Source organism: Pectinophora gossypiella, chromosome 22 (genome assembly GCF_024362695.1).
Source record: "Pectinophora gossypiella chromosome 22, ilPecGoss1.1, whole genome shotgun sequence".
In the NCBI taxonomy this organism is placed as follows: Eukaryota; Metazoa; Arthropoda; class Insecta; order Lepidoptera; family Gelechiidae; genus Pectinophora; species Pectinophora gossypiella.
In genome coordinates this window covers 5,335,407-5,360,558 of record NC_065425.1, presented here as the reverse complement: position 1 = coordinate 5,360,558, position 25,152 = coordinate 5,335,407, and the positions used below count along the sequence as shown (strand labels likewise).

Here is a 25,152-nt window from a genome sequence, read left to right as displayed (position 1 = left end):
CTAAATTCCATCCAATTATGTTCCTGATCAAAAACATCCAGTTGATTATTCATAGTCCTATTATTTCTCGCGCCTACAAATTTCATTTGTTGGCTAGTGACGCAAAATGTCCGATGAGCTAAGTCATACCTGCACGAATGATTGACAACGCGAATAAACTCAGTGTATACATGGAGTTGCAATGATGGAGATGATGTTATTAATAATAAAAAAAAACATAAGCTCACAACTATATTCCAATTGAGGTAGTCAGATTTACACCTATCGCAAGATGAACTAAGCACCTACGCTTTACCGAGCTTTCTGTTAAACCAACGTGATAGAACAATGGTCGAGCCAATTGTACGTATTAATGAAAACTGCACGTAAGATAAAGTTTACAATTTAATCTTCTTCTTATTGTGTGGGTTGTGAGGTGGAATACCAGCCTCATCAACCCTGGTGTCAGGGTTATGATTGAGCCGCCAAAGGACCCTGACATGGCCATGGCACGGAAGACAAATTAATAACACATTGGTGCAAGTCCGGGTCCCCGAATGAAAATTGGAATTATTTCATTTGCACCAAAATGTTAATCTACAATTTTCAAACAATTTATTCGAAGTAAATTGTTACAGCTGATTTGAAAATCACACTCAGAAAAACAAAAGACAATCTCATTTGGATAATCAAAAGATCTTTGAAATAAACGTGGATCAAAGTAAGAGAGTCAATGAGCCACTCGAGTGATTCAATCAGTTAATGAGTTCGTTTTCTCATCTCTATTCGAGAGTATCGCTTGAGGCAATAATGAAGGATTTATTTAAGGGCTAGGCTGTGATAAGATAGACCTGAAAATTGGTGCTTAGGTTCAAAGGACGAATATTTTACTTATCTTGTAGAACGAGATGAGTGTTAATTAAACAAACTTGTGCTCAGCTTATAGGCTGGTAAGGACCAGGACTAGGACTTTAAAGGTAAAGTAATAAAATATAATTTGGTTAATTTGTAGTTAATTTAGTAATAAGGGCTTCAAGCTCACGAAGACACCTGGTTCCAGTCTCTGACGAGTAGGAGAATGAAACGACACCAAGCCGACAACATACCAACTGTCAAAAGCTTCTGCAGAGTGTGTGGTAGAATTTGCCGTTCCAGAATTGACTTACACAGGCATGAAAAAAAGTCCATGAATCTGCAATGATAGTCATGAATCGTCTGAAACAAACGTATGAGGCCTATGGTGATGATGAGTAGTGAGAGATGATGAGTGCGAGAATCATCTTATTCATCTGAAAATCAAGTGATTCAGTCAGGTTCAGATAGTAGCCAAACAACGTACAGTCTAACAAAGTGATTTGTGACAATGCCCCATCGGAAATCGAACCCGGCAAAGGTAAATCTGTCCTTATTACTTGTTAACGTTTTTAAGTAAGTAATTAAGTATTTTTAAGTAATCAATACATCGAACAACGTTCAACGATCTATCTATCTATCTATCTATCTATCATGCATACATATATGATCGACCGATCGATCTTGTACTGTATTCATGTGTTATGTCTGATTGTTTAAATGTAGTTCTGTGCAATAAAGTATATTTGATTTTGATTTGATTTGATAAGATCACGCCTATTTCCCGTTGGGATACGTAGAGACCACAGAATTCCACTTACTACGATCCTGACACACCACTTTCGCTTCTTCCACTCTCATCAAAGACTTAATGCAGACCGATAAGCCATGCGTTAGTTAAAGTAATCTTCTATTAATTATCATACTTTAATAAGGCAATGAATATTGCATGACCGGCCAGGCTAAATTCAATAACTTTCAGCATACTTTGGAGGTTACGCATTTACAATTCAACCCCAAAACTTGGGGGCTACTTTACATGAATTCAAACATAAAGCTCCTTAAGTTATTTAATAAAACTTAAATATTTAAGTTACTAATGTAATAGTATGTCAACTTAATCTATTAAGGCCCAAAGCTTAAACTAAAAGGCGCCACCAGCGGGAAGTCACATCACAAGACACTCATTTCATTACTATTTTCTATTACATAACATAACATAAAACATAAATAGCCTATATACGTCCCACTGCTGGGCACAGGCCTCCTCTCAATCAACCGGAGAGGGTATGGAGCATACTCCACCACGCTGCTCCACTGCGGGTTGGTGGAGGTATTTTTACGGCTAATAGCCGGGACCAACGGCTTAACGTGCCCTCCGAAGCACGGAATCAACTTACTTTTTCGGACAATCAGGTGATTCAAGCCTGAAAAGTCCTTACCAAACAAAGGACAGTCTCACAAAGTGATTTCGACAATGTCCCCATCGGGAATCGAACCCGGACCTCCAGATCGTGAGCCTAACGCTCTTACCACTAGACCACGGAGGCTGTTCTGTGGACTATTTTCTATTATGTTCTATTAATTAGTTTTTTACGTTTTCAGTTCTTTTTTTTATTGCACTTTTATCTTCTTCTTAGTCGTCAAATGTGCCATATAAAATGTAACTTTTTTATTGTTTTCTATTACTTACTTTTGATTATTATAAATAAAATTGTACGTTAATATGTTATATTAGTACTGTTATGAAAGGCTAGCTCGCTGGTATATTTAAAAGTGTTTGGTAATAACAAATGTTCAGGACCTCCGCGATACAGGGTTTCCCTAGTGCGGGGTCAGCCAGTAATGTATACATGTTTAAGTTTTTTGATAAATAAACATATTCTATTCTATTCTATTCGGTTGCCGGCGTTGACTTGTGTAACAAATAGACTACCAATCTTTGTAAAAAAGTGTCCGCGGCGCTTCTTGTCATAAAAAAACGACGTGTTACGACACTGTACAACCAATATTGCAACTTAGTTTAACAGGCATAACATCTTAATTTAAGGGAACAAACTTACATAAACTATCTACATAACTTATAAAAAGGTACACAAGTCAACAGAGTAAGACGACTTTCAACAACACAGAATTAGTAGGTATATATACAGGTTGTTAGTGACATCGTAACGAAAACTTTGAGGGTTGATTCAGGCCATGATTCTGAGTTGATATAAAGTGGAATTTTCCGTCACAAAAGAATGAAACGGAAAATAATTAAAAAAAAAACACTAAAATTTTCATGGCGTTTCCTATCGAATCAGAATCATGGTCTGAAATATCTCCCTCAGTATTTTTTACTGTGTCACTATCACCCATACGCACTTGTATGGCTACCTGTACGAACTTGTACATTCAGCTCATTATTTTCAGTCGATATCAAGTGGATTTTTCTACCGCAAAAGTATAGAATTGAAAATAATTTAAAAGAAACATGAATTTTGCGACGGAAAAATCCACTTGCTATCAACACAGAATCATGATCTGAATCATCCTCCGCAGTATTAGTACTTCTCAGGACTAGCTCGCTTACTTAACCTAACAATTTGACAAGTCTGCTTTTTACAGAAATAAATAACTGTCAAGCTTGGTAACCTTCGAAGGGAAAACCAGCCTAATATACAGTAGGCTAGGTACCTTCGCAACACAATTTCTCACGATGGTTACCTTCACCGCCAAGCACGTGGTAATCATTTTGTGATCCAAATCTGAATTCGAGAACAATTTTGAAATTCATTGATTTAGGACCGTGTTGAATTCGAACTGCGCCGTCGCAGTGAGAGCCAAGCCTCCTTCTTATTCTTCTATCGTGTGGGTTGTCAGGTGGATGACTAACCACATTAACCTTGGTAACATGTAACGACTACGTATTAACTTCAGTAAGTAGTAACCAAGACCAACGGCCTAACGTAACGTGGCTTCCGAAGTACGGTTCATCTTACTTTCGGACAATCAGATGATCAGTATGTAATTTCGTAACCAAACTGCGGATCACAAAGTAATTTTTGTGGCAAATCCCAATTGGGATTCGGACCTGAGACCTCCAGATCGTCAGCCCAATGCTCAACCACTGGGCGACAGAGGTCCTCCAAAATAAGATTATTAAATAAATAATAATATGGCCTCTTAAAATGTCTTTTCAGATAGATAATCTGTAAACGGACACACCCACATACAAATCGCTGTAGCTTCTTTGATGAAATCTATAAATAAAAAATCGTCCACCCACTTTCGCAATCCATTGCGAGGTTACAACTGTGCTGAAAATGAAAAACGTTAAATGTAAATAGCATAGACACTAATACCACACTAATAATAGTGTAATATTCACAATGACTTGGCCAACTATTTTTTATTACTGTTGTGAATAACAAGCGCGATACCTGATCACCCATGGAATAATAATAAATATTTTTGAATTTAACCCGAAAACGATAAGAACCAGATATTTTGTATGGATTGTCCGGTCTGCACTTTTATTGCCACATTCTTGAAGAATACAGATTTATTTTTATCTAAAAATAAAAAATCTTATCTACTCAACCGGGAAGATAGACAAACCAAAGCGTTTCAACATCAATCCAAGTACGTTGCATAAGTCTACTAATGGATTGTATGCACAATACGGTTTATCGTTTTATGGGTGATGTTCCGGTCAACCCATGGACATTTGCAAAATGCAAGAAATGTTGCCGAAATGTTCATGTTTTGCCAAGCTTTTTCCTGTTTACGCGCTTTAAAAAAACAACAAATTGACCCCACGAGATCGCATTGAAGTTTTACGCTTCAACTACGGGACAATTATACTCTAAAAAGTATTCTTATTGAGAAACTTTCCAGGCTACGATCCTTAAAAATAATACAGATGGCGCTCTACAGTTTTTCCTTCGTTTAACCTTCAGAAGTTCTTGGGGTGATGTACCGGTCATCTACTTACCACCAAATCCATCTTAGGACTTATCAAAATTGGTTCCAAGTTCTCTTTACTCACGGCTCTGTTCACCCCGGTAAGGATGGATGGCATGATTGAAAACGCTGTAAACAGCAACTGTTGTTTTCACGACAGGCAATTTTTAGCGTTTTTAATCTGCTTTTGTATTAAGCGCTTTTGTTATTTCCTCTTTTAAAGTCGCTTTTTAATTAAATTGTATAATAGAATAAGATCAGTTTCATAACTAAAAAAACTTACTTTATTTTAAGGTAGTTTTAAGATTTTATTTATTATACATTGTGTGAGGTTTATGCGGTTATCATCATAATTAAAACGTCGCGTGATCATGACACTTGCAACAGTGTTGAAATATCGGGAGTCCCATATCCCTGATTAACGCGGTAAGAACCCGGTTTTATGTGTTTTAATTATTTGTATTCCTTTAACGACTTTTTTAAAAATTTACAATTTTGTTAACATAATAACCTCATAATATAATGAGCTGCCCGCCCGCCAGTTTCTCCGCGTCATTATTCTAACTCTAAAACTTTTTTAAGCCCTAGGGGGTTGAATTTCGCAAAATCTCGTTTTTGTTGAAAAATCTTGTAAATGTGGTTTGAGATTATGCGATTTCGTGATGAGTTAGTCGGTTACCTCTCGCGTATAGACGCTAATGGTGATGATAGCAAGGACATTAGAGCGCCATTTTTATTGAGATTTCTTATTGCGATAAACATTGAAGTATAAATGTTACTATGCGATACGATAAACATAACATAAAATAAAAGTCACTGTGGTCCTGTGGTACGCCGGCTTGCTTCTCTATAGGGGAGCCGGGGAGTGCCGGCCTTGTAATGAGTTATTAATACACTAACACAGTTGTGGATACGGCGGCACGTTGATGTATCAAAAACCTCTGACTACCCCGATATGCATATAGTCGTGAGCTTATGTCATAATAATTATTATGTTAGTCTTCTTCCTTTATCGTGTGGGTTGTGAGGCGGATTACCAACCCCATCAACTCCGGTGTCAGAGGTATTATTGAGCCGCCATAGGCCCATGACATGACTCATGTAACGACTACATACTTACAGCAGTAAGTAAGTAGTAACCGGAACCAACGGCTCCCGGTTCAACGGTTCGGTTATGTTAATAATAGATTTTATAATATGATTCGGTTTGTTAAAAAAAATAAGTTTATATCGTTTTCTTATCGTGTAATTACAAACTTGATTTATAGCTCTACCTACCCTATTTCTAATTATAATTATCTAACGCCGATGTTCTTTCGTCTGATTCGAATATTTGATCTTATAGTAATTGCCCACGCTGGGTACGCCTGCGCGGAGCCTATAAATATTTATTTTTCATGGTGATTGTTCATCAAAACATGCTAATAATTTGCAATAAAACTGAACCTAGGCGAAATGTAAAAATAATGTGAATGCAATTAATTAGTTCAGTGATTTTTAAGTCAAGTGTAAAACCTATTCATTAATATTATGAACTTTTATTGTTCAAAATTTCTTTGTGATTTGTGTGGTAAATACATAAGTAAATAAATTTCTAATAAGGACTAGCAGTTGTTATTTATTTGAGTTGTATTCGTAGACGTTGGAATTATCTTGATAATTTGTTTCGCAGAATCATCCGACCGTCTGTTGATAATGTCGACAATTTGCTCAGTCTCAACATTTAGAGGGGTTACCCAAATAAGAAACAAATATCAGTTACGGATAGCTGCTACTTCAATGTCGTCTCTATTTTAAAGTGAAGTGTAAAATCTAGTGACGATTTATTTATTAAAGTTTAGTAAAAATTGAAGAATATTATCTCTTTGTAAGTAAATATATATTAAGTACCTATTATTATTACATTCATTTAAATGTATATTTTTGTATGTTTGTGTGTGTTTGTTGACGAATGTGGAGGAAGCAAGAGACGTGTGTCAGGATCGAAGCAAATGGAATTCCATAGTTTCTGCTTATTCCGGTGGGAAATAGGCGTCAGTTTATATATGTACGTATATTTGTATATTTCATAATAAGTGTAAGTATGACTATTATTTTAATTATTGTAATTCGTGTATTTTTATTTTTTATTAGTGTATGTATGGATATTTAAACGCTATCTGCCCTCTCCTTGTTAATCTTTCACTCTCACAGACCTACAGACTACTAGAAGAAATTCTTGTTAGAAATAAGTTGCGCCTTTTGTCTCTCTTCATGATGTCATATTGTGTTTCTGAGTTATCCTGTGTACAATAAGTTATTAAAATAAATAAATAAAACTATATTTATAATTATATCTGATTAAGATTAAGTTAAGATTTTTGTTATTGTACTTGTTGTGCTTTATAAGGTGATATGTACTGTGTTCTAAGTTTCTTGCTACGTCGTAGCTAAAGGCAATGCATTTGGTAGCAATGCACTTTCGTAGTTGCTACGTGTCGTAGCAATATCACCTTGTACTACGGAAATAATAATTACTATAAATTAGCCTAAGCCTAAGTCAGCACATAGATAAAAATCCTGGTCACCTGATTGCCCGAAAAGTAAGATTACCCCTGCTTTGCCGTTGGTCCCGATTCCAACTTACAGATGTAAGTACGTAGTCGTTACATGAGCCTTGTCAGAGGCCTTTGGCACAATAATAACCTTGACACCAGGGTTGCGGTTGGTTTTGGTTAAGCAACAGAAGCTAAGAAATAAATAACAGTTACCGATACCTGGTATTTTAATGCCGTCTCTATGAAGTTTAAAATCTCATTGTTTCAATTTAAGCTATGAAATATTATTTGATCTGTCTCCCTAAGTCTAAATACAACAAGAGTATTAGATGTCAGTATTAACTGATCTTTCATGTGTTATTTTATGTTCAAGAATTGGAAAGCTTTTAAACGTAGCATCAAGCCTGTTCTTTTGAAGGGGTAGCCTACTCCTCGTCTGCTACGTTGGAGTTCCAAGTAATAGGGGGATAGCCTTAGTTGGCCTTCGTGACATTCCTGGCCTTCAGCCAAGTTGACATACGGTGACATGTCAACCCCATAGGTATATGTTTATCACTGCCGCTGTCGATTGTTATGCTCCTTTGCAACTTCATCTAGATCCTCTAGTTATTAAATAACTTGTAATATATGCAAATTCAAAAATATCTTTATTCAGTAGGTAACATAGTTACACTTTGAGTCGTCAATTTTTACATAACGAACGTCTCATCCGCCTAAAACTACTGCAGCTTCTCACAACCTGTATAGCCGGGGAAAAGAAGCTGCAAGAAAAACCTCGGCACAGGGCCCTAGACGTTCTTTAAAAAAATAAAAATAAACATAAAATATTGATATACAATTGAGTAATTTAGCTGCCTAATATCAGTTCTCAGACAGTTAATCCCATGCATTCATATCTTCTAAATAATCACTAACTTTATAATAACCTTTTTTGTAAAGTTTTTGTTTAACTACTGTCTTAAAGCAGTTGAAAGGCAAATTCTGAATGTCAATGGGAATCTTATTGTAAAAACGTATACATTGCCCCTTAAAAGATTTTTAGTAATCTTATGTAATCGACTGACTTGTAAAGCAAGTTTATTTTTATTCCGGGTATTAACAATGTGCCGATCGCTATTTTTTGCAAATAATCCTATATGTTTTTTTATGCCTACATTGATTAACAAGATGTGGTACTGTTGCGGTTTCATGTCATTTCTTCTCAGCCATAACACCTTGCGAAATGACGTAGATTCAAAAATGTTACATTGATCTTCAACAAGTTTATCCATTATGATTACGTTGAATAAATGATTCTGATTTCTGACTTAAACCGCCTTGGTTGAGAGAAAAAACTTAATTTATTAATTTACTTTTTAAAATGATACCCTTGTCATGTTTCCACGAATCTTTTAGGTTTTATTTTCCTTATTAATCTAGCCCCTGTTTGCCGTTCAGATTTTTCTTACCTCATAAATTAATATTTATTTACCACACAAATCACAAACAAAAAGATTCTAACAATGAATGTTCACTATTTAAATAAATAGACTTTACACTTGACTTAAAAATTCACTGATCTAATTAATTGTATTCACATTATTTGTACATTAGCGCTTAGCCTTTAAATTTTATTGCAAATTATCACCATGAAAAATATATATTTATAGGCGCCACTGTGAGATCAAATATTTGAATCAGACGAAAGACGCCGGCGACCTATTTCAAAATTCGAACATATAAACTAAACTAATAACAAATAAAAACAACAGTCCGCACGCAGCCTTCACGATGCAAGACTAAACTATGTCCGAGTAGGGTGAGGTAAACCTAGTTCAGACACTGGTGGGGAGTGGAGAATAGCCGTTCTATGCGTATTATTTTTCTGAATTGAACCAAAGATTTATTTTGTATTTATGTTAATAATAGTTTAGATCTATAGTATCCGTAATTAATCATTCTAATTAGGTAATAACAGCAACCGTGGTCAGAGCGTTAGGCTCACGATCTGGAGGTCCGGGTTCGATTCCCGATGGGGACATTGTCGAAATCACTTTGTGAGACTGTCCTTTGTTTGGTAAGGACTTTTCAGGCTTGAATCACTTGATTGTCCGAAGAAGTAAGATGATTCCGTGCTTCGAAGGGCACGTTAAGCTGTTGGTCCCGGCTATTAGCCGTAAAAACAGCTCCACCAACCCGCATTGGAACAGTGTGGTGGAGTATGTTCCATACTCCCTTCGGTTGATTGAGGGGAGGCCTGTGCCTAGCAGTGAAACGTATATAGGCTGTTTATGTAATTAGGTATTAACAATGAGGTCAGTAAATTTATAAAATAGGTAGTTATATAACAAAATAAACTATACACAAACGATAAAAAAATTACTATACACGCCAAGCAAGCAAGCCAAGCAAAATGACAATAATTTTCTAGAAAACAAGGCATATTCTCGAGCAAATATTCACCCAGAGCAATTAGAGACTTCGCAATTAAAAGGGCAAAGGACTGTTAAATTTTTAATTTGAGACGATTCCCTGTTTTGCCCTAAATTTAAGTCCTTGTTATTATTGTCCCGTTTGCGCTAAGTTTAACAGTTTGTACCAGGAAAACGATTTTGAAACGATTTTGGTCCTTTACGGACTTTTGGGACTTTAAGCATTGAATAAAAAATAATACAACATACCTTCGCCCCGCACCGAATCCTATCGAGTTCTAACCTCACCCCCTTTGGCTGTTACCCGTTAAGGAATAAGGGAGAGCGCACGACTGTCTGACTGGACCAACGGCTTAACGTGCCTTTCGAAGCACGGATCATCTTACTTTCGGACAATCCGGTCAATCAGCTTGTAATGTCCAAACCAAACTAGGGATCACAAAGTAATTTTGTTATATTTCCCCACCGGGATTCGAACCCGGGACCGCCGGATCGTGAGCTTAACGCTCAACCACTGGACCACAGAGGCCGTTATATTGTTTACTTTTTGTTAAAGTACTTGTACATAGTTAAGTTACCTTATTTGTACTTATGTTTCTTAAATCTGATTATACAATTATGAAAGTTTCACGGCGAATTGGCGCTTCTGCACAGTAATGTTGTAAAATGTTTATTTAATAAATACAACTGCCACTAATCATGATAGGTATACATTTGAAGTGCTTAAATCAATTAAGTATGTAAATTCACTGAAATATACAAGTACTAATTTGTTCATTAGCAATAATTACTTGAATTAGTATTATTCATTGTAACTGAATTCATTTCAATGAATTTCGATCCAGATTCACTGTGCTGGAATAACGCATGTAGAATAAGCAATCAAAATGTTTTAATGTAAAATAACATAAGCAAACAACTTTATCCTAATAGGGGTAGTCAGAAGTACCTACATAAGATGAATTCAGTACCCCCGCCTCGCTGAGCTTTCTGTTAGACCAGCGTGATAGGTGGTGAGCCGTATCGCCGTCTATAATGGTCGATCCAACTATGTTACTGAAAACTGCACTTAAGATAAATTAGTGAATCATTGTTTTGTTAATACAAAACAGTCTATTATATCATTGCATTTCGTTCAATTTTAATTTAAACCTATCTAACAAAGAAGGTCCACCCACGAATGGATTTGTACGTCTCTCTCATCCGACACTTATCGCAATCGGCCTACAAGGGTGGATTAATTAGGTTGGCGCCCTACTGGGCACCCTCAGGCCTCATCGTCTCCCTAGCATTTACCCGTTTTTCACAGGCTCCGCTTACCTAAATAGGTATAAAAACTTAAACTCGACTACCATAGAGCAACATGGACCTCCGACAAATACAAATATTGACTAATCTACGAGGCAAGTGTGTCCTGCTGAAAACTAGACAACTGGTGCACGATGTGATTAGTGGCAACTGGACTTCGCAAATACCTTGGATTAGAGGCGGCACAAGTTGGAAGAAGGTAGCGTTTTGAATATTTTTTAAAAAATCTCAATAACATAATATCTGTATTATAATGCTTACAAGGGGGGGAGGGGGTTAAAATGACCACATCGAAGCAATTCATCTTAGAAAACAATATTGCAATTTGACATTTGCGCATATAAAAGTAAGTGCGCAATGCAAATAAGACGTGTCAAATAGCAATATTGCTTTCTTACATGAATTGTTTCGATGTGTCCATTTTAACTCCCCTGTACTGTCTTATTTCCTTGTATGTTCCTTTTGTATCTTTTATTAAATTGTGTACAAATAAATTAAAAAAAAAATGTTATTGTATTGTTGTTAGTTGTGTTGATACTGTTGCAAGTTTAAAAAGTAAAACCCGACTACTGAGAAATCGCATTCTATTAAATAAATAAACGTAGTGTTGCCAATCAATAATGTATTGCTGTCGATAATATCGATACTTTTGAACTACAAAGAAATAGATGTTCTCATCCGAAACCAACTTCTGTATTGTCTTATGATATTTACCTTGTTGCTGACAACGTTATGTACTCGAATCTGAAAAAGAACAAAAACGCAGTGATAAATAAAATTTATATCATCCAAATTCTACATAATGGATTCTTCCAATCCAATTTAATTCAGAATCAAGAGCAGATAAAAATGCAGATAATATCAAATCAGAACTATATTCCTGAAAAAGTGAAACCTGCGTAGGTGATTGGCATCTACCAGGTCAATGTGTACCACCTTAGGCCACATCTTTATTAATTTTATTGTATTTTAATTTTGGTTTTAATTTTGATTTTAATTTAATTTTATTTTATTTATTTATTTATAAAAATTTTATGAAATAAATGATTTTTGATTTGATTTTTTTTATATACCACCAAGTGAGACTGTAGTCAAACGCAAGCCTGTGTTATAAAAAATAAATTTATATTTAGAATAACATAAGTATATTATGGATATTCTCGCCTTTGAATTTAAATCCGACACTTTCTTGTGTCACTCCCATTATTAATAATCGTTTGCAAGTTATATAAGGCCTAGTAGGTACAGTTGCTCCCACTTTCGACATTATTTCACTTGCCTTTTTTGTCAAATTACATTCCCATCGTTTCCTATAACTTGACTACTCAAACATACAAATAACAGAAGCCCAGAGTTCTGTCATAGATTAAGCGACGTATACTCTTTACTGTCTACCGCAAAGGTAATTACAAACTTGCAGTTTCAACATTTACATACTAGAATTAACATAGAATAACACAAGCTCAGGACTATACCCAATTGGGAAAGTCAGAAGTATATCCATCGTAAGATAAACTAAGCACCCACGCCTCACCGAGCTTTCTGTTAGACCAACCTGATAGGCGGTGAGCCGTATCGCCGTCTTTAATATTCGAGCCAACTGTGTTAGTGATTATTATTATTATTGCGTATGGCAGACAAATATCCTGCTTGGATCAAATATCCAGCTTAAGCTCCCTTAACCAAGTCTCTGCTGCATCCGTCACACAATGCAGCTCGGCTATACCACCTGGGAACTGGTGCAGAGGGCACTCGTTCACTATGTGAGATATGGTTTGGTCCGGGTGACCACATTCACAGCATGGTGACTCCTTTTAGCCCCATTTACATAGGTGATGGTTTGACTTTCCATAGTCGGTCCTACACCGGTTCAGTCACACCGGTCGGTTCGGTGTTAGTGATAACTGCACTTAACACTTTCACTGTGTAACTGAAAATTACACGTCGCCCCTCACATGCAGTGCTTTCAAACGTATTGGAATTAATGAGCATAGACACACTATGGCGAGAAAAAAACAAACTGAAAAGCCTACCGGTGGATTTTTCCATTTTCCCTGTCTACACACATGTGCCCAAAATATGGGACATACATGTATGAGTTTCAAATTTATTGCCTCATATATGGTTCATGCGCAGTGAACGTGTTAAGAAATGGTTCTACTACAACGGGTGTTAGTAGAAGAGTCAAAGTAAGAACACCTAGGCGAACATACGAGCGATCAAATCCATGAATGTTTTATAGAAAGGCCAGGTCAAGAGTATTTTAAACCAGCGAGCATACATGAAGACTTTGATAACAGTGGAAGAAGCAAAAGTGGTGTATCAGGCTCGTAATAAGTGGAATTCTCGAACCCAAGGGGAAATAAGCGTGAACTTACGTATGTATCTGAGTATTTATCATAAATTGATATCACCCGCTAATAGACTTTGAAATAGGGAAACTTGAAAAACAAATACTATTAGCTCCATGGCAACAAAGAATAAATAAATAAATAAATGAATAAATTAAAATCGTTCTTGCTGGGAAGTGGCGGAAGTGAATGTGGTGTATTAGGATCGTAGTAAGTGGAACTCCGTGGTCTGCGCCATCTTTGTTAAATTGCGTAATGTCACAATTGAGTGCATACGTCGCCAACAAACTGCACTGCAGTTTGGCGACATATTTAGCTTTAAGTAACTTTTTGTACAATTTTTACTTTGAATAATAAAAAAATAAGGTAATATTAGACAGAACGACTGTTTCAGTACAAGTGATTATATTCCGATATAACAGATAACATTTTACAATAACTTCATTGCGCGGTACGAATCTGGGGGCACGGGAGTGCACGCGATATGACGAGCAAAGCAGAGTGCAGGGCAGGGCACTTCCTATCTTTTCTCGAAACTTTTCGTCGATTTGAGATCTGTCAAAGTACAAAAGCCAGCGCTGTGACTTTCATCAGCATAGTAATGCAGCAGTCGAGATTAGGTCGATCGATTCTTTCTATTTAACAGTAAATATTTCATCTAAAAACCTAAGAAACAACTACTTACACTTACAAATTCTCTCGCTGTGTTCCTTGTGAACTCTACCAGGAAGTAATTACAAACTTGCAGATCAGACATTTACATACTCCAACAACTTAAGCAGTCGAACTTTTAAGGGAAGAAACAAATGGATTGGATTTGGTGTTAGCTTAGGTAAATGAAAAGCTATTTCACCCGGTCAAAGGTAAATACATGTTACGGTCAAACGGTGTCCTGTATATGACGAATCGCCACTAAAAAAAGTATAATCGTATGGCTAGAGAGATAGGTGAATTCGCTTATGTTAGTCACGCTTTTCACAGCCGGATGCCCACATTTTCTTATGGAGAAGGAACACATCGTGAGGAAATCCACATTTCGAGAAATACGTTTCGGCGGTATATGAACCTTCCTCTGTGGTTTAACGGCATCATTCAAACCATGTATTTAGATTAAGGATATAATGAAAAATAAAAAAATAAAAAATGACCTAAACCTAATCTGTATTGGGCTGCCGAAGGGGTTGAAAGATCAGACAGGTAGTCGTTTCTGTAAAAAACCGGACCGTCAAATCTTCAAGTTAGGTAAGCGGACTTGCGCAAACGGGATAACGCTATGGAAATTATGATGATGTCCACATTCCTCACCCAATTGGCTATGTCATTGTTAAGACAGAAGAGTTTCAGGGATATACTTCCAATTTGGACAGTATCGCAGCCACACGCTGGCGTATCTCGCCACCCGCATCTGAACTTCATTAAAAATAAACTACGTACATATTATACAATTATTATGTCAAGAATAAAGAAGGAATGAGTTACATTTTAACTATTTTTTTGGATAAATAATTTAGCTTTAACACTTTTATAACAATATTAAATAAAATTATAAGTTTAAAACTAAATCCGACTACGGATAAATTACGCTCTAAAACAAGTGATCTAAAACAAGAAAACATCTCAGGAGAAATTGGAATCGCCCATTTAAATTCTGACAGGTGCTTCAGAAGTTGGGTGGGAACAGACATGCATACATACATACATAGCGGTCAAACATATAACCCTGCTTTTTTCTTCGCCGCAGTCGGGTAAAAATTTGAAAGTTCTCTTGTGCAAAGGCATTATCTCGTTGACCCCAAACTAATTGGTATTCTCTTTAATTTCAAGCGATATTCGCAGTGGTGATCAAAGTTGGAAAAAGTGCACAATATTCAGAAAATAAAGAGTTTTGTAAAGTTTTACCACCATTGTAAAACTTTACCAATGCTTTACTTTAGTAATGCCAGAGTAAGTTATGACAGAGGCTACACAAACATTTATTTATTTTTTTATTTATTTATTAACACAAATTACATAGACATTACAGGCAGTCCCAATTCGACTATGTAATGTTGCGTCGCCGCAACGCTGTGATATCAACGTTCTGGTTGCTAGGGTGCATCGTGTTGCATGTCGTCGTACAGTCATGAGCAATATAATGTACCCACTTTAGGACTATGTCGCACTAACTTATTTGACATTTAGTGAGACTTACAGTTCAATTTGTTAAAAAAGTTAATGTGACATGGTACCAAAGTGTATACATATTAATGCTCGTGATGGAACTTAATTAAATGTTTATCTTTTATAGCATAAAATCAAAACTTCGTATTTAAATTTTTACTTAAAAGTTTTAAATAAAATTCCCTTTTCCGGCTGAGAAATGACATCTGCTAAAGAATGGCTACCGAACTTTTCTCGTCTTTTTGAGGACCCGATCTTAAACATTCATTTTACTTTTAAATATTTTTGCTTAATTCTAATGCCGTTTATATTTCGTTCTATATTCATTATATACTTCAAAAGTATGGAAATCATTTATTTGGTATTCGTTTCGAAAATGGCAGACATTATTGTAGATTTAATGGCCGTTTTATGGGCAAAAGGGCTTTATTTTCGATACTTTATCACTTTCTATCAGATAGGCTAGTGCCGAAAAATGTTTACTGTGTATCTATTTTTTTATACCTACAGTCTCGGTTATAGAGGGTACTATAAAAACAGACTTACATTAAAAAACAGATTTTTATTTTGTGTAAAAACTGTAAGCAGATTCCTTAAAATGCAGTGGATTTGTTGGTTTAATAAAGTTATTTCTTCTATGAAAACTGCATCCAAGTAACACCAGCTAACTTGCAGCTCAAATGCATGTCTATAATGCATTACAAAATATGCGTAAGCGACCTCTAGTATTTCATATACTGAATCTGCAAAAAGAAACCAGATTTTTTACGGAGCGAAAAATACGGAATTAATTTTGTGGACTCATCGTTCCTTAAAAATCTCTCATGAATTAATGTGAATGTGCACCCAAGAGGAAAATGAGGTAATGATTTCATTTTGCGGCATAATTACGAGGCAAAATAATTTAAACCAGAAATGAGAGATCCAAAATAAGCCCGTAGGTCATAATATATGCCTCATAACGTAGTTAAATATAAACAACTCCATAAGTTCACGACTATCCAAATAGGGGTAGTCAGAGGTACGTCTACCCACCCACAATTCACCGAGCTTTCTATTAGACCAACCTGATATAGAGGGTGAGCCGTATCGCCGTAGTTAACAATAAGTTCGGTTAGATTGAATAATAATTTCTTAGGTGAACCCACCACATTTAGGCCATATTGTCACCTGCAATAATTCAGAAGAAAACCTTCCAATCTATGTAGTGTCTGTGTAAAACGAGGTGTTTTGTATGAAGTATCCGGGGTTTGCTGTTACTTAAACAACATAATCATAATTTGTAGAAAAAACACGACAAATTTTATTCGAAAGATATCCAAGACTAAAGAGCCTGTAGCTGCGGTAAATGCTATGCATACGGGGACTGTTGCGGTATCTTGATTCGGTGCGGGGAGGTGAGTGTCCCTTCTGCACGTATATAAATTCTGTTATCATCATCATCAGCCGTACGACGCCCACTGCTGGGCATAGGCCTCCCCCAAGGATCTCCACGACGATCGGTCCTGCGCTGCCCGCATCCAACGACTTCCCGCGTGCTTCGCCAGATCGTCAGTCCACCTTGTAGCGGGCCTACCCAAATTCTGTTATATAGGTACTGAACTGAGTATGCATGAATGAGTGGTAGACCCAAAATAAGCGGCGCTATTCGTGGTGGTTGACATGAAGCCAAATGATAATGATAATGATCTTCAGACGAGTGTTGTAAGGGCTAGATGAAAATATATAGCAAACTCACATGTTGATGACATACACAGATGAACGCCACTAATACGTCTAGAAGAAAATACCTAATACGTAATTTCAAACTGCCGTGAATTGAACACTAAACAATATTGAAGAAAAGAAAACAGAAACTTTTTTTATAAAAGATTTATTTACAATACAATATGAGAATTATAGAAATAGTAAAGGAACAGTATGAGAATTATCGTAAATGATAATAAAAATAAATGGAATACATTAATTTATATCACGAAGCAGAATCTACTTGACAAACAGACAAATAAGTACGAAATAATAAGAACAAGGAGAATAAGAATAATTTTGGCCGGTGATGACAAAAATGACACATTTTATTACGTTCATGATCAGAGTAAAGACGCAGCACAATATTGGTAGCACGGCGTGAATTAGGTACATGCACAGGCCTACAGGCATCGTGAGGAAGCCCACAATCCCGAGAAATGTATTTTCGGACTCATGTGACTTAACCAGTATTGGGCTGGTTTTCCCTTCGCGGGTTGGAAGGTCAGACAGATAGTCGCTTCTGTAAAAACCGTTCCTGTCAGATCTTCAGGTTAGGTAAGCGGACCCTGTGAAAAACGGGACAATGCCAGGGAGATGAGTCAAACAGGCCACGTTTCCATGTGAATCCTCTTATAGGTACCTACATCACCAAATGTTTGAGATATTCACTTGCTTCCTCTTCACCCAATTATTTTATTTTTTCTTGGATAGATTTGATCTACCTAATGGAAATTTGCCCTGTTGTGATTTTCTGCAGTTCAACTTTATGTTTATTATTTTTTTATGATCTTTCTCAGACTACTGTTTTTATGCGTTCATAACACCAGGTGATCTGTTTGACATTTGAACACTTTTCATAACAATAGAAGTCTGAATTGTAGAAGACGTAAAGTCAAACTTTCTAGACGAATGGGAGAATAAATTCTTTGTGTTGGCATTTGAATCCATGTACTATTGAGGTAGATAAAAATACTAGATAGAGACATAAACTATGCTACATTTGTGCAAAATCACAATGGACTGAACTTAGAGCTTAAACTTTATTTTTTAATAGTAGACATGTTTTGCTGATTGCCAGTCTTTAGTTATGAGTAGACTGTAACATTAATTCAAAGTCTTAAAGTCACTAACGATGACTCATCACCCATTCAATGAATGGCAGCGAATGGAAGTTGTCCATTATTACCACAACTATAATAAAATGCACAAGCAAGCAATACACAGGTACGTACAATCAATCAAAGCAAAAAGGTTCAATCAAAAACATAACATAACATACATAAACAACCTATATGGGTCCCACTGCTGGGCACAGGCCTCCCTTCAATCAACCGGAGGGGGTATGGAGCATACTCCACCACGCTGCTCCAATGCGGGTTGGTAGAGATGTTTTTACGGCTAATAGCCGGGACAATCATCTTACTTTTTCGGACAATCAGGTGATTCAAGCCTGAAAAGTCCTTACCAAACAAAGGACAGTCTCACAAAGTGATTTCGACAATGTCCCCATCGGGAATCGAAACCGGACTTCCAGATCGTGACCCTAATGCTCTAACCATAATCAAAAAAAAAAATGAGAATTCGACTCTCGATATCTTTCTGTGCCAAGACATTTGCGTCCCTCTAAAATTTGGGTAACTCTGTTTGACAGGTGAGAATGTATTTAAAGATTCAGAGTTAACTCCACAACACATCGAGGCCTCCTCAAATGGCATTCACAATAGGCCTGCATTATGCAAACCAAGCGTTTCGTGATTGCCGTCTATTACATTCTATTACGTGGAATACGTTCTCAGAATCGTGGAAGGAAAGGATGAACAGCACAGCAATGGGGCACTTACGAAGTTTATGGCTGATTAACTTTTACTTCCTGAACCAAAGAGTAAGGATTAATTTTCTGTTCTGCTAGGGTTGTACCAACATGCCAATGATAAAATTACAAATACGTATTTTATTCAGGACTTGTAAAGTGGAGTGGAGACTACAGAATGTGCTTAGAAATATAACATTACCTGTCACATAAGATGCAATGGACTTCTTTTTGACGAGAGTTATTGTAGATCTGCCGCAAATGGTATTAACTACTTGGCCGGACAAATGGGGGGCGCTGCGAGCAATCACTATCACTATGGAGTATAAAACAAAGTCGCTTTTTCTGTCCCTATATCCCTATGTACGCTTAAATCTTTAAAAGTACACAACGGACTTTGATGCGGTTTTTTTAATAGATAGAGTGATTCAAGAGGAAGGTTTATATGTGGGTTGTTCTTCTTTTTTATCGACAATGATCTGTCCTTCGTTCTGCTTCTGATAAGTTATGTTTTAGAATTTTATTTTATGTTTTGATTGTCCAAAAATATAGTTATCTTATTATACTCAAAATATAAGCAAAATACTAATCGGTTCCTCAATTAGTTATTAACGTAGCTTGATCGTTTTTCACAAAATTATGTGACAGAGTGGTAAATTGAAATGCTGTCTCCGATGAAAAGGGCCACTCTGTCACAATATTTTTTGGAATGCGCCTGCAAAGAAAAGTATGTTACCAAGATAAAGAGAACCACTAAATAGTCCCCTACAGACACATCTTTATATGATGTTTTAAAATATTTATTGCCTTTATAATTTTAAAGATGTTAAATCCGATAAATCGAGAAAATGTCTTTTTATTGTCGATAAAAAAGAAGAACGACCCATGTATAATAACACCCATGAAATATTGGAGAAATACTGTTATTTTTGAGGTTTTTAATGTGATGTCGTAAATAAGAATAAGAATAAGAATAAAATAAATTTATTGCCAGTAACAATAATAATAATAATTTACCACAATAATAATAATAATAATAGTAATAATTTCATTTTTTTCCTCAGCATTGCACCCGAGTGAAGCCGGTGCGAGTCGCTAGTTTTATTATAAAACATATACTGTGTACTTTTTGTTAAGTAAGCACTTCTTATTTCAAATTATAATATAAACGAGAAAATTCTAGATTGTGGTTTTCCATCCCAGTAGAGACTACGAATGTCTAATGTATGTGTTTATAACTGAACTTATCGATTTCAGTCGATTATTAAACAAGTCAATCTCAATTACATTAGTGTTATCGATTGTAAGAGACGCAATATTAATGTCTATGCTTAGAATAATATCGTATTTCAGTGTAGCCAGTGGGAAATGAAATCTAATACGAGTACGGTGGATTTTAAATGGAATTTGCTCGACAGTCGAATGTAATGCTGAGTGTAGACCAATGCTATGAAAGGGAATGAGCAGTAGTGCTGCCAAATGAAGGTTAGTTTATCGATATTTTTTTATTCATACTTAAAGGCTATTTCACAACATTAAAACTGCAAACCAGCTGCAAAATTGTAGTGAAGTTATACACACGCTCACGCTTATGCGTGAGTTTATGAATGTGATTATAACGTGTGGTGCTGTATAACTTGTGTACTTGAGTGGCGTGGTGATTTTTTTTTTGGTAGAAGTTATTGCGAGGTATAATTGCATCCAAATTTTAATATAACGAGGTTGAAAAACGCTTTTAGTGCAGCAAAAGTAAGATAAGGTAAAGATACTTTATTGAGCACACGGACATCACATACAAGGCACAAGTCAAAATATGCGACCTTATTGCTCATGCAACAATTTCTTTTAGGCAACCTTTGGGTAAAGGAAAACAGCTCTGTCAGACTGTTACGTTCTCACGCTTAAACAAATGAATGTAATAGTATGGAGATAGTGAAATACAGGAAAGAACATAGGAATAGGTATAAGATAGTAAAGTTTTTATCCCCGAAATTGTCTCTTAAGGGGATGAAATGTAATTCAAAAGTAAAATTGTTGGCGCGTGCGATAACCTTAATAAACTTAATAGTTCATTTACCACATAAATAAAAAGAAGATATTGAATTGACCTCCTTTGTAATAAGAATGTTCGAACATTATTTCGATGACTTGCTATATTGTTGTCAAACGAGCAATCATCTGTATAAATTATTAATTTTTATTGTAGATGCTTACAAATAATGTTCGGTAAAAAGAGAGAAAAAAAAACAATAATAGTATTCTTTTATCTTTTAAATAGAACTCGTTAAAATACTATTTAGGTATTTGTTTAATATTACTACCTAACATTTTAAACGTAAAATACGTACTTAAGATGGATATGACGAACCTTATGTTGACATGACGTGATCAGTCCAAGGGCTATGAAAACTGTCGCAGTGAAGTGGATAAAGTCTCTGAACATAAAATACAGTCTCTGTAGCTACAGTCTCTAACGGTCTCTGTAGTTCAGTGGTTGAGCGGTGAGCTCACGATCCGGAGGCTCCAGGTTCGAATCCCGGTGGGCACATAATAACAAAAATGACTTTGTGATCCCTAGTTTGGTTAGGACATTATAGCCTGATCACCTAACTGTCCGAAAGTATGGTAATACGTGCCTTGGATGGGAGGCACGTTAAGCTACTTACTGATGTAAGTATGTAGTCGCGAATGAAAAACCAGCCAAAAACAAGTTAGGTCACATACTTCCGAAACGCATTTCTTAGGTATGTGGGGTTCCTCACGATGTCTTCCTCCACCGGTAAGCACGTTAGAATAATAAAATTTATGATTCAAACATGAATTCGAATTAAATTCAAAAATCATCGATTTAAGCCCGCGCATATAAATAATAAATTTTTCTTTCTTTCTTTCATATCAAACAGTGTCGAAATATCGGTTGTCTCATATCCCTATTTAAACGCGGTAAGAACCCGTTATTATGTGTTTTAATTATTTTCATATCAAAGTCATAGTTAAGCGTTCTTCTAACAGATAGCCCTGTTAGTACGGCTCATACTTGCTATTTATATCATTTCAACTTAATATTTATTTATTTTTATCGATAACTATGTATAAACCGGTAAACACTATCACTCGATGACGAGATCAATCGATAGGATACAAACTACATAGTTTTGAATTGTTCAAAATATGCAAACGCTTTGCCAGAGCAGAACACCTGCGTATGATTAATCCTTTCCTCGTGTCACTCACTGAATGTATAACACATTTAGTGGCGAAGGGGTGCTACCGCCAAAGAATGATTTCGGGGTATCTACGCTCAGTTGAGCGTAGTACCCCGCTAGCCACATGTTGGTAGTGTGACTAGGGATCGACGATCCAACGGCGTTATGTTGGAAGTTGTATATATGTGTCTTGCTGTGTAAACTTCGATATCGCGTTTCACGACTGCTTGAAGATTGCATTATTGAATGTGGCGCCATCTGTTACATGTGGAAAGAACTAGGTGGTCAATTAATTGGGTCCGCCACACATACAAAATCAGCCCACTGTTGGAAATGCTAAAGCAACCGTAGGAACATATCCACGGATAATTATTTTAACATGACATAAGCTCACAACTATATCCCAATCAGAGGTACATCTTTCGCAAGATGAACTATGAGTAACCTCACCGAGTTTTCTGTTATACCAACGTGAGAAGCGGTATCGCCGTCAATAATTATTATTTTATTTGTTTAATTTTATGAGTAATCTATCCCCATAGTAGTGACTTTGAAACAGATAAATAAATCCAATGATTAATTCGAGCTACCAACAAATTTCAGTAATACAATACAAACAGTCTGATTGACCAAAGGATATCAAATTTGAATATTAATTGGATATTTTGTTACTGTTCAATTTAATAGATGACGGTCTATATTTATAGTAAATAAATGCTTTAGAGTTTGCTTTATGTACACCTACTAAGTGAAAACTATCAGTCATTTGTCTAGCGAAGTAGTGACAACTACTTATAATCAAATACGCAAAATCAAATTGCGTAATCTCGTAAATTTATTTGCTTAAATTTTTTCAGAAAATCTTCCTTAAAACTTCCATTTTCAAATAAAATCCCTTTCCCTAAAGACTTCGCTAGTCTGCACTAGGCCTTACCTGCCAAATAGACCATGAATAGTCTCTCAGGTGGAGGCAGAACCTGAATGGTCTCTGAAGTAAGACTTAACAAGCAGAAGAAGAGACCCTAATAGCGGTACGATTTCTTAGCACTAAGTCAGTTTCTTCAGGATAATTATAATTTAATTTATCCTTTCAAAGATTTTCCGGTTGTTATTTTAGTCGGGCTTAAAATGTTGAAACTTGGTTTTAGTACAGATACAGGTTTTGTTTTCAGGTAAAAATAGTATGATTTTACGAGTCATTCCTTACGTTAAATTTATCCAATTATGTACTTTTTACGTAATAAATAAGTACTTACTTATAACTGTATATATGTGAGTATAGTGCAGTTGATAAAGCAAAATCGATCGGCCGAATTTCGACTGTTGAGTGACCAATATGGTAACAAATGTCACAGCGCTGACTTTTGCACTTTGACAGATCTAATTCGTACCGAACTATTATTATTTGGAGAAAATGCAGACTAATTATACATTATATATTATGATAATAAATTAATTATTGTAAAACTTTATCTATATTGAAAACACGACGTTCTATTGATAATCACTTAAATATTTTGCTTAACTTGTAGAAACTCCCATTTTTTAAATTCAATTTCAAAAACTTTGTCTCATTGAATTTTTCTTTGACATAAAGAGGGACTTTCCAGACTATGTTCCCAAAAAAATATAGATGGCGCTGTACAGACTTAACGTGATAATTACCTATTTTCGCATTACTCGGGTACCTATATAATAATTCAAAAATAATTATAATGTAATGGCAGAACATATTTCAAAATAATTTGTTTTTGTTTGATAGTTGTCATAGTCATAGTCATTTATTGATAATAATAATTACATGTCACAGATATTACAAAATTCAATGAAATTAAATATTACTACGGAATTCAACTACACTAAAATATATTATCAATTACAGGTCGTCAAAACTATAGAATGCCTGCTCAATAAGCCATTTTTTAAGTTTAAGTTTAAGTTTAAATATAGTACAATTCTTTGCTTGTATGATATGGTCAGGCAGTTTGTTGTACACTCCCGGGGCCATGACATGCACAGTTGTATCAGATGTGGTATAGAATTATGTTACTATCTATATTGCTTCTCTTTATATTGATTAAAATAATAATCGGTTCTTTTTCTATCGTGTGGGTTATGAGGTGGAGTACCAACCTCATTAACCCTGGTGTCAGGGTTACTATTGAGCCGCCAAAGGCCCCTGACATGGCTCATGTAACTACTACTTACTTACATCAGTAAGCAGTAACCGGGACCAACGGCTTAACGTCCCTTCCGAAGCACGGATCATCTTACTTTCGGACAGTCAGGTGATCAGCCTGTTATGTCTTAACCAAACTAGGGACCACAAAGTATTTTTTGTGATATGTCCCACCGGGAATCGAACCCAGGGTCTCCGGATCGTGAGGTCAACGCTCAACCACTGGACCACGGAGGTCGTTATAATAATCGGTGGGACGCGTGTCACAACAACACAATTATTATTAAATTATAGCCGAAAACAAAGATAAAAGATGCATGTGTCTGTTATCCACGAAATTAGAAGTTTAAACGAAGGCCTTATAAGCTTTGGCTTCGCTGAGCACACATGTCTTGGGCAGGGATCTAGTTCAAAACAATTACTCTGTACGCATTTTTAGTCTTGTATTCCCAACTTTATACGACACGATTCATTTATAACAAACATTATAGAAGGAAAAATTGAAGGGAAGAGAGGAAGGGGTAGACCTAGGATAACATTTATGAAACTAATAAAAGAGAAGGTACAGGTCGTGTTGTATCGGGAGGTGAAGGTTTTGGCGGGAAGAAGAGAGGAATAGCGGTTACTCCACCGACAAGAGCGTAGCTCTTAAATAGAGAGAG

The 25,152-nt window shown here is 35.9% G+C and overlaps 1 protein-coding gene across 1 annotated transcript in view; it reads right to left on the bottom strand.

Moving 5' to 3' along the window:
• LOC126377137 (octopamine receptor beta-2R-like) overlaps positions 1-25,152 on the bottom strand; it is a 182,640-nt gene that overhangs the window by 107,124 nt on the left and 50,364 nt on the right. The window contains exon 3 of the mRNA XM_050024815.1: positions 11,750-11,779. The gene's annotated coding sequence lies outside the window, so the exon portion shown is untranslated. The remainder of the gene's footprint in view (positions 1-11,749; positions 11,780-25,152) is intronic.